Source organism: Aplidium turbinatum, chromosome 7, assembly GCF_918807975.1.
Source record: "Aplidium turbinatum chromosome 7, kaAplTurb1.1, whole genome shotgun sequence".
In the NCBI taxonomy this organism is placed as follows: Eukaryota; Metazoa; Chordata; class Ascidiacea; order Aplousobranchia; family Polyclinidae; genus Aplidium; species Aplidium turbinatum.
Genome location: NC_137478.1, coordinates 31,060,655 through 31,072,940, shown reverse-complemented (window position 1 = coordinate 31,072,940; position 12,286 = coordinate 31,060,655).

Here is a 12,286-nt window from a genome sequence, read left to right as displayed (position 1 = left end):
TGCTTTCAGCTTAACTGAAGATGATCTAGCTGATCGAAATCGTATGTAGCTATTTATGATTGAATTGACTCTGACTTTGTAATTGAATTGACTTTGTATTACATGTTACCGAAGCCTTCATATCATGTTTCTGACACTTGTCAGAGCGTACGCCTTCTCTTTCCTGATAACTTTTTGTCCTAGTCCAAAACCATGCCAGAAGTATTGACGTCACATCACGACTAACATTTCAATCCTTTGGTATGACGCCACCAAACAAAATACCTGGTAAGCCTGAATCGATTTTCTTCACAAAACATTTATACAAGGGACAAAACACGATCTTTTTGTCTTCGGGTTTTTTTAATATTTACAACACAACATACGCAGTCTCACTATCCCTTCATTGTTAGCTACAAAACACACGTTTATTCAACTGTATGTACAGTATATGCTGCGGAGTACAGGCAGAGATGGGCGTGATCTTGATCTTGAAGATCACAAGTGATCGTGATCTTGATCCAAGATCACTTTTTTTGTGTGATCTTGATCTTGAAGAACAATAAGATCAAGATCACTTTAAAATTGAATTTTACTTCCTAGATAGAGGCATTTTTTTAGAACTCGTACTGTACAAAATAATTAGTGGCAACTACTAACATTAAGCCGCTGTTAATATGATATGTGTCCAACAAAAGACGATTTAAAGTCTTCATCTAATCTGGTCAGCGTTGCCATTTTAAATTTGAAAAAGTTTTCTGTGTTGGTCATAATAAAGAAGTCAACTTCCGTGTACTTTATGTTGACGTATAATAAAAAATGATTTAAATTTGTTCACAACTTCCATGTGTGAATTTTAAAGAAATGTTTGCTTTCTTTGACCCAATTTTAGATGTTTCAAAAGTCTAGAATGGCGGTGTTAAAAAATCTGGACTCTAGCCGACTTTGGTCATGTAAAGTGGTTTATTGCAGCAAATCAACCAGACCAAGAATTGTTCAAGGTCTGACTATAGAGCGGTTTGTCTGACCGCAAACCTCTGAACTGTTTTGATAGCAGACAACAGTATCAAGGTTGCCAGGTGGGTAAATGGTGCAATAAACATTTACATAATGCAGTGAAAGTTAAAACTACTTAGTAACACGAATAAAAACTCCCACATGAACCAGACAAAAATTTGGTGAAAAATGATGCAGTTTAAAGTTTATTTTTATTTATTTAGGGAACGTTCAAATATTACATAACGCTTTTTTTCCGAATTTTTGACCCCCCCTCCCCCATGTAACGCCAACGTAACGCTTTTTTCAATCCCCCCCCCCCCCCCCCCATGTAACGCATTTTCACTACAAATTCAGCACAAAAAACTACCATTCCGTACTCGAAAGCGTTGCGTAACGTTTTGCTTGAACCCCCTCCCCCCCGATGTGACGCTAACGTAACGCTTTGCATAAACCCCCCCTCCCCCTCGAAGGCGTTACGTAATATTTGAACGTTCCCTTATTATAAATAAAAAGTATAAAACTAATTGCAAATTTTGCGACTTTTTCAGAATTACTGTAATTAACCTCGGCCTTGGGTGTAACGTTGCGATTCTACGCAAACTACGTCAACAATTGATAGGCCTGATAGCAACAGTCACTAACTTGTTTGGTTAAATTTCAAATAACGATACAATTTTGAAAATGACTAAAGCCACTGACTTATTACAATTCTTGGGCCAGCGATCGAGTAGTTAAAAGTAAAATTTAGCAATACCAACTATATACCTTTACCCAGGTTGCTTGTAGTAATTATTTTTTTGCAACATCATTGATCAAAAACTTCATTTTTTTTCAAGTCGATGCACAAAAAGTGATCTTGCAAGTGACCTTGATCTTCAAGATCACGATCTTGATCTTCAAGATCACATAGTTTGGTGATCTTGATCTTCAAGATCACCTATTCTTGGTGATCTTGATCTTTAAGATCACCAATACTGGTGATCTTGCCCATCTCTGAGTACATCTCTGAGTCTTTAACGATTTTTTTTGCACAGTACCCTGCCACGACCGCTGCAACTTCAACAGCGTTTTTATCCAAGCAACAGTTTTTAAGTTCTTCAGAAATATTGTTTAGTTTGTTTCTTAATGTTAGCAAAGCAGTATCGTTGATATCAGGCCGAATGTCCGCATTCCATATGGAAACCGATTCTTTTAAAAGAGTCTTAATAGCTAAAATTCGTTGGGAAGTTTCAACTTCACGCAACCCTACTAAAAACCGTCCACCACTCATTTGTCTATATTTTGAAAATGTAAGTTCCAGCGGATCTGTTTGGAAACGAGATGTTAAAACGTATCCAAAACCATCTTCCAACAAATCTTCTATAAGTGAAGCTGTACATTTCAATGTAGAGATCATAGCAGAGCTGGTTTGTTTACTTAAAGTGAATTTCTTGGCGTTTGGACACTGCATATCCGCCCACATCTGAAACCATTCAGCTAACTGTCTGAAAAACTTTGGTTTGTTGTCATTTTGCACAGCAGCATTTCCAAGGCGGTAATTTGTGTTAAATTGTTGCTTGCTGTTGCTTATCGTCCACCATATGTTAATTAGCTTTAAAAAGTTAGATGCATCTGGTCTGTCACCATAGTAACTTTCAATAGCAGCTGATGTGGTCGGATCAAAAATTGCAAGTGCAAGTGGAGCACTTTGCTTGTTGTCACCAGGATGTAAAGATTTGTATGACAACTTGAATGCTTTGCGTAGATTGCCTTGTAACTTTTGGTCTTTATCATAAACATTATGAAGTAATCGCCATGAAATTTCTCCTCCGGGTAAGCAAATATCATCAAAAAAACCATCAAATTGAAATGCGGGAAATATAAAGCTACCAGAGTTTAATAAGTTGTTTCTTATGTTTTTCATGAGGTGAACAGAATCAAAAAACATATATGAAATAAGTTCTGGTTTGCTGGGATGATTAATTGCATTTACATGTGATGCAACGCCATACTTACGATATAAATCTGAAAATGCAGCAACATTTGAGGAGTGATAGTCTGATATGATGGCACGTACCTTAAACCCAACTTCATGAAGACATTTTATACTTTCATCAATATGAGATGCTATCCATTTTCCTTCAACTGTTATTTCAGGAACAGCCTTAATTACAAACGGTATATTTTTTCTGAGACCTACAATCATAAAAGTCATAATTCCTTTGTATAGATTTCCATTTGGATCACTTCCAACAAGCTGCCCACTGTGATACTGAACACCCTTTTGAAGATACATTTCGTCAATTAAAAGCACAATTTCTTTGTCAAGTTTTTCTTGCTGAAGTAATAATTTTGCTGTCTTCAAAGGTTCAGTCCCTCCCATACTCAGTTTACTTAATAAACTCAGTGATGTCAAAGGAAAGTTTTTCAGCATCAGTTTGTATGCTGGGAGTGAAGTGTACCTCAAAATAAGTGCAAACTGCAAAAGATCAGCAGAATACTTTGGACCATCAGTGGTTTTCTTGTATCTTGATCCGGTCAGTTCATCAAGAAGAGGATGCAATCGATCTTTATCTTCTGCAGTGTTGTGTATATACGATGGAAAGTTTTCTAAAGCAGACTTGCTTTTTAGCTCACAGTCACCACCTTTTCTAAACCAATCAGGCAGTGGTATAGGTGATGACTTGTAAAATAGCTTAACATGCATTGATCGATCAACAACAATAGTCTCTGTTACAACAGGTATGTCATAAATTTTGCAGTTTTCAAGTTTGTAAAAGGTAGCCTTACTTTCTTCCAGATTTAAGTTGTAATCTTTGGGACAGAGACTTGTGTCGATATTGGTAAAATCTCTTATTTCATCACAAACTTTAAAGTCAATTATTTGATCTGGTAATGTGGTTTGCCTTGAAGGTGGTTTTCTGGAGGTTGAAGGTGAAGGCAATACCGAGGAGGGAATGTTTTGTACTTCACCATAAATTGATGGAATAGGGTCCAATTCCCATCGCAATGTTGTGCGGTTGCCAATCTTAAGATATTTAGCCTCAAAATGCTTTGCACATATCCCACAACTTTTGCTTGGCTTCCAATTTTTTCGATTGACAAATCGAATCCACTTTTGACACAAAGCAACTTTGGTTTGAGGAAAGTTAAAAACTGGATGCTTTTCTGGAACCACAACAATATCATTCAGTCGTTTTTGATATCCAGTTTTGCATAACACAACAGAACACGTTTTTACCATGATAAGTCTACTGAGTGATTGTCTTGAATGTGAATTATGTAACCTATTAAAAAAGTATTTATAAATGGTTAGTTGGTTTTAAATCTTTATCTTTTGCTATTTCTACATTTAAAATTACCGAGACAGAAAATCAGACGTTTTTTCATTGATTCAACGTCTACAGACGTTGAATCGAAGTAAAGAAACTCTGAGTGATTTGCTGTCTGGGTACACTCTTCGATTTATAAAAACTGAAAGCACAGTAGTTTCACATAGCTTCCTAGTTCACATGTCAAAGTAACTTTTCAGCTAGTACCTACCTTACTTTACCAGTAAATGATCCTGGCTGTATAAAACTACAAATTAAGACAAGAGAAAATGTTTTTGCAAGCTCATTTATTTGGTGACAGTTCCCTAGTTAGCTGATTGACCGTACAACTAGCCTAATGAACAGATTAATTTAAACTGAGCTTGAAGTTCATTGATTTGCTGACAGTAGGCTACCCTAATTCATATAGACTGAGTGAACGTACAACTAGCCTAATGAACATTTTCTTGGTAATAAAAAATCTTACAAATCTACCAACAGCACCTACCAGGAGTGCAAACCTCTCACCTCTGTAACCATGAAAGCGACTGAGCGAGTGCGAGCTTGAACTTCGCAAGAGACAAATTGAAAAAGCGCGCGGCAAAAGCGCACCAATCGAGAGTTACCCCACTAATTTGATTTATTAAGGCAGCTTGTTGTGCCGTGTAGTATTCTCGTATGCCACGGTCCGACCCACGCTAATTGTAATTTTTATCTGACTTGCAACACAGCAATTGAACAAAAGCAACATTTATCTCGTAACAATGGCAACTCGACAATCACGTGCACACCAGTTGGAGGTATTGCCAATGCAGCTAAATCGCAGTTTAAATCATTGAAAACAAATATAATATGGCCAAGCAGTGGACCAAGATACTAAGCTTAAAGAGGGATGACATATGAACACTCTACAAGCTACGCTTTGTTGCTGCTCTCTTCAACATTTTCATCTGTTGGTGGCTTAAAATTCCCTTGAACAAGTTGGCTCAACCAGGTCTTGAAACCTTTTGCAGTCCACAACCAAAACATGATGACGTCTAAAGGCGATACGTCATCGCTGATTAAGCCAATGAATGAAAAAGTTCCAGCGACAAAGCAAAAGATCACAACAAGCCACCCTGTCGTTTCGACGAGGTATGAAATTGTTCCACGTTTCTGAAACAGTTTCAATATAAATTAATTGTCATCATTGTTATCATTACGTACATGGTTGGTTGGTTGGTTTTGAATCTTTATCCTCGGACTGACAAAGCCTTGATTGGTTATTCCTGGTAGTTTCGCATACTTGTAGAGGCTTTTGACACAGGGCCAGTTACCGAGATTGGCAAAGTGAAGTTTTCCGATTGTTGAAGTCTTGTTGCCGGGGAATTATTCCATCCATTAGCCTAGGTGCCGCTGAATGGAGAGCAGTCCTGAAATGCGTTGCTCAAGTGCATACCCGAGAAAAAAGATTCCATAAATTCTTACTGCACTCGCCTGGTGAGAAAGGTAAAAGCCTATTGGTTCCACAAATTCACTATACATATATACATGTTTGAAAAGAAGCTATACAATCACGAGCTTCAAGATATATTGAGAACTTAACTTGTACTACAAAAATGACCAATGGTTAAAAATAAAGTTTGATATACCAACATTGCTTATATAATTTCTACAACCTAGCAATGAAAAACAGTAATTTCTAATTTGTTGTTGATTTACTTAAAAAAAAATATCTTGCAATTGATAAGTGAGATGTCGTACAATTGATATGGATATCGTTCCATTATAGAAATACATTTTATTTTATTACACGATTCAATGCAAAAGTATGAGACACATGTCTTTATGACGATTGTAGCTTGTCAAGTATGACAAGCACACCAGAGGATCTCACAGAGCAAGAGGTCAGTTCTGATGAGGTAAGTTCGTTTGTATCTTCAGCTAGCTTCTGCATCATGAACGTATCTTCTCCAACGTTAGATAAACGATCCAAAGACGAATTGTCGTTGATTCTGCAGTGACAACATGTTAATTACACTGGGCAACATCAAATTTATTCCTCAAATGAAAATATATGACTTATACTAACTGTGGGATGCTGATTCCAAATCTGACCTCAGATTTATCCTATCACGTCAGGTTTATGAAAAACGATAACAGCAAATTGTTACTTTTGCCAAAAGTGTAACGTTTGACGTTACGTTTATTACACATACATACTGTGCTACAACCAGAAATTCAGGCCATGGAGTGCATAAATAGCTAAAATACATCTACAAACTACAATTTTGATACTAATTTGTTTCGGAAACAACATTATTAACAAAACAATAATATCAAGCTAAAAGTGACGCTAAAAATATAATTGACCCCCCCCCCCCCCTGTCAATGTTTTGCATGAAATAACAAAGATTTAAGAATGCTTATGGCAATGCTTGTCCAGTAACCTTGTTTAAGCTATTTTGGCCTGTCTAACACTAACCATTCACCATGGCACTGCATAGGTTGGTGGTAAACGGTACGCCAAATCTTCCACTTTTGGCAAAAGTAAGGTATTTTTATTATCATATCTTAAAATCGTGATGTGTTAGAAAAAATCTAACACCAGATTTGGATTCAGCATGGCCACATTAGTCTAAGTGAACTTGAAACGAGCAAGGAATAAAAAATAAGTTGGAAAATGTTGCCCAGTGTTATCTCCCATCTATCTATAAAAAACCAACTCTTTGCAGTTGATAACATTAGAGGTCAGTAGGTTTCAACATTAAAAAAGGACTTTTTTCCATGAGTTCTTACTATACTCGCCTGGCGAGAAAGCTAAAAGCCTATTGGTTCCACAAAATTTACTATATATCACAATTGAGGTATTTTATAGGGTCCGATAGCCTACCGCACACAATTTTTAAAATAATGTAGGCCTATAATGCACTCATACAAACTAAAGACATTTAATTAATTTAATCATCGATTAAATGCTAAATTCATTCAATATTCTTTTAATCTATCAAAAAAGATTTGATAAAATTTCAAATTCGTAACTGGTAAGGTATCAGATTGATATTTTATTAATAAACCATCAACATGGTTTGGTTTTGAATCTTTATCCTCGGACTGACAAAGCCTTGATAGGTTATTCCTGGTAGTTTCGCATATTTGTAAAGGCTTTCGACGCAGTGTCGGTTACCGAGATTGACAGAGTGAAGTTTCCGATCGTTGAAGTCTTGTTGCCGGGGAACATTCCATCCACCAGGTGCCACTGAATAGACAGCAGTCTTTGATATGCGTTGCTCAAGCGCACACCTCGAGAGCCCAACCCCAGCCTGAACCATGCAATCAAATTACCATGCCATCATCATGCAAACAAATCATCAAACCATCAATATGCAACCAAATCATCAAACCACCCACATTTAACCAAATTACCAAGCCATCATCATGCAAACAAACCATCAAACCATTAAGCAATATTTAAACGTTACCTGAAAGCGCTGGTCAGAGCAGGAAAGAATGTCAATGACAGGAAACCAAACGGAAGATTCAGGAAAAGTCTCATTAGGCAATAAATTATTATCAAACATCCATAAAGATTAAAAGCTTAAATGAATCGTTTTTAAATAGTAGTCGAAGAAACATTTATGTGCGTATAACGTACGATTAAGATTTCAAGCTGACGATTGCAGTACTGTACCTAATAAAATAATATTTGTTTGTTATTAAAAATTGCATTATTGATTTTCAATGCAGACTGTGTCAGTGCAGACTCACAGGGACAGAGCTTAACGATGTATTAATTTGTAACAGTGTTCGGCTTAGAAAGTTCTTCCAAACCTTTCGATCTCAAATGCCTTTCACTTCAAGCCCAAATACTGTATTTTCATTTCAGATGGGACTCATGTTGCCAACCTCCTCGTGGTGAGTCCTGGTAATTCATATTAATGAAGCGAATGGCAACAATCAGAGACCGCAACTCACAGGGCACCTATGGGGTGGTAAAAGGATAAACCCTCGGCCCCGGTGTCCAATGAGAAAAATTCATCCTGTCGGAGTAGCAATCTTGCAGCTAAACGTTGAAGGCCTTGCCAAAGCCAAATGCGACATGTTGGAACATCTCAGATGAAGCGTCCTTAAGTGAACGGAATACATCATATGGTTTAGGACTTTTCGGTATTTTAGGTATTTAGTACTTTGGGTACTTCAAAACTCCTGATTTCAAAAATACATTTGTTTTTTTTTCAAATTGGCTCTAGTTTTGAGATATCGTACAGCAAAATCATAAAAAAAACTAGTTCCAATGTTGTTATTTTGCAATATACGGTATTTATTGTTTATTTTTTATATAATATTTATATATATGTTAAACACTAACTACTATTAATATTACAAATTGCTCAATGCCAAGCAGAAAATATGGTTTAGTTGTTTTCAACGGAACACTTTATGTATCGGAATAATGTTGTGGGACACCAAATCAAATTCTACAAGAATGCAACAACACAACAACAATGTATTCACTTCCAGTTTTTCTCAGTGAGATATTTAGGCCTGTTTGGATGAGCACAAAGTTGATATTTGGGGAGGAATTGCAGAAAGACAAATACAAAGCTCTTGTGATTTTCGACCACTGTTCCATGCAACACTAGTAAACTAATAAATTTCTTACGAAACACCTGACGATCTTTTACTGCTCTGAACACTGGTGCTTCGCGGACCATCGGCCAAAAATAACCGGTTGAGTAGACTATCGTGCTAAAGCTGCTCTGAACAGTGAACCTGCTTTTCACCACCTGCTTAGAACTTTTAAAAAGTATGTTTCAGACTAACGAGTAACATTGTTTGATGTTTAATACTGTTGGTTGGATTGGTTGGTCTTTTAATCTTTATCCTCGGACTGACAAAGCCTTGATAGATTAATCCTGGTAGTTTCGCATACAGTACTTGTAGAGGCTCTTGACGCAAGGCCTGGTACTGTAACTCCCAAGGTAACCTGCTAGGTATCAATCTTGCTGTACATATTTAACTATGTTCATCGATCTCATTCACAATAGTTTCTTTCGTTCTGCCACAAATACAATCCACTAACAGTCATTACCATCCAAGCAAGTGAATCTCTGGGTTCATAGCTAATATCTCCAGCTGCAGATTCAGAAGCCGCTAATCGAGCTCCGATCGAAGGAAGCGTTTTCTATATCTTCTGTGTGAAGCAATAAAGACGTGATTATTAAAGGGTTTTGAATCGTTGTTTTTAATTTTCTGCTTGAAATCTTGGTTCAAAGTTTAACTCGTGTAGGAAGCCTACTTGAAGCGAGCTTGACGCAATAATGCTGACCTCAGCTTAAATGAGATCCTCAATATTTGGTCGGTTTATAAATTGAAAATTTCAGGATCATTTTGTTCTTTCATACTTTTTCAAGGCTTTGTCAAGGGTATTCTACTAAGCGTGTTTTTTATGTGATGAATTGGCCTTACACAGTTTAATTATATACAATCCATTAGGGAATTAAACAGGCTTATAACGCAATCATTTTAAAAGCTTAGCTTCATACAATGCTTATGCGAAGACAACGTAGTCTTAACCATTCAAGGCTCCCAGTTATCTCGCCGGTTCAGAATCTTGCCCTCAATCAGCAAGTAATGGGGAGTGAGGTCTTTCGGTTCCGGAATATGCGGAGCTGAAGATCAGACTTTAGTTTCTCCAATAGTCCCTTCTCAATTTCTACATGCATTAGATATTGTTATTATTGTTTATGACAAGAACAATGTATTTCTGACGAAGACATTGTATTAAGTGATTGAAAATCATTGGTGTAACTATGTAGCCTATTTGCAACTTCAATTCATTATGGGAATCTTTGTCCTCAGACTGACAAAGCTCCTTTTGCAAAGCTTATTCCTGGTAGTTTCGCATACTTGTTGAGGCTTTGAATCACTAGCTCAGGCCTAGTTACCGAGTTTAACAAAGTACAGTTTCCGGTTTTTGTTATCGGAGTATTATTCCATCCACTAATAGGCTATACCTGCTGAATAGAAAGTTGTCTTGAAATGCGTTGCTCAAGTGCACAGTGCACACCGCGAGAGTCGAACTAGAGTCATTTGATCTTGCAGCTTGTTTGTTAAGTCAAGTGCTTTACCAATTGAGCAAGCTGTCCGGGCTGTCAACAAGTCTCTGTAAACACATCATCATTTCAAAGACGTTGAGGTAGTCAATGAAGATGAGTCCAGAAGATGGCGCAAGTAATCTTTGTATTGCCTTGACTGACTCAAACAGAAGTTGCAGGGGTAAACAAAACTCCAACGTATTTTATGGACAGAAATCGTACCAGCTAAGAAGTGTATTAACAACATTAGGCCTACTTATCACCTAAACAAGGCGGTATTGATGAAAAAAAAATATTGAGTTTGAGGCACACTTGCCGATTTCCTAAAAAAGATCAAATGTATTTGTGGAAGCGAATATGTCAAACATTGACTCAAAAAATTCTGTTTTTCGATTTTGTTTTGGGAGGAATAACGTGAGCAATTGGCAATTGTTTCCGTAAATTTGCTGGGATAAAATGACGCCATAAAGAAGCACCCTTGACACTTAGATGAAATGCTGTTTTTATTATTGGCTAATCAATATACGGATGCAAGCAGAAAGCAGAAGAACTTTTTGTTGCAAATTATGCAAATTATAACTGGATAAACTAAGACCTCAAACTCACGCACTGTTCAAGCAACCTGCTCACCATAGATCTCAAAGGTAGCTGCTGTAGGCTATTTATTACTTTACTCAAAGGTTCTGCAACAAATAAATTGCAAAATGAAATTTTAATGCTGTGTGGGAGATAACTAGTCGTCGATGGTATAAAGATTGACTTCGAGTAAAAACTTTAGAGTTTTTTGTCATTTATTCAAAGGGTTCATGAAAATAAATCACGATTTTAACTTTAGCCAAATAAAAATGATAAACAAAGTATACAAGTAATATAGTCGATGAACAAAAGTGTGTTTGTGGGCAAAAATAAAACAGAGGCAAAGATTGTGAGATTCTGTTTATTTCTTCCAGAGATAGCGCTGACACTTCGCATTGCAGCCACCGCAAAAGTTTGGCACACAAACAAACGGCCATCTGCATTTCAGGAACTTGCATGGATCGATGAAGCAATTGACGCAGAGTACTCCTCGTTGGCAGCACCGGTTGAAGCATTTCACTGAAATAGAATCTCAGAAATTACGGTATCTCAATCCAGGGATATCTGATATCCCTGCCTCAAACCAAAATAAAGAAGCTTTTCTAAATGCATTCTCTTTGCATTATGTTGTTAAATGTTGACTTTATATTTTTTTACTTTACTTTTACCAAGTAGGCTAAGTTAACAAATGGATAGACGCAGTTACTGAAGGAAATAAACTAGCCACCTTACTTTCGTTAGTGCCTAAGGATAGTATAAGGCAAATCTTATCTTCTCGTCTTTCGACTTAAAATGCACAATTTTTGATTAAGTTTTCATACCCAATTTACACAAGTTTAAAGGTTTTTAGTCGTTTTCTGTAAGTAGTTACAAAAATCTCAGTTTTATTACAAGAAAAACTGCACGCATCAACATTGAGCATAATATTTGGTGCGTTCGGAATCTGATGGCGTGTTAGCTTTTTTAAATTTTAAATTGGAAATCTTTCCTTAATATCGTAGATAGAAGTAAACAGTCATAGCATTTATATCCACTCGATAGACCATGCTAATGAACACTAAATTACTAAGATTAAGTGAAAGTAAATTTTCACCATAGCCTACAAGATGACTAAAATTGTTTTTCATTTAAAATTTCGACTGAATTGGTCAAAGAGTCAGAGTGGCCAAAATCACAATTGGTATGTAATTGATGATGTCACAAAGCCATAACAATTATTGACCTCGTTGAACTCATTGGGTCATGGTTAGCAAATTTGTTTAATTTTTTCCTTAGTTAACATACATGTACAATTGTACATGTAATATAACAGTACATGTATCTCTAGCGCCTGCAATGAAACTTATTTGCCTTGAGATATTATTG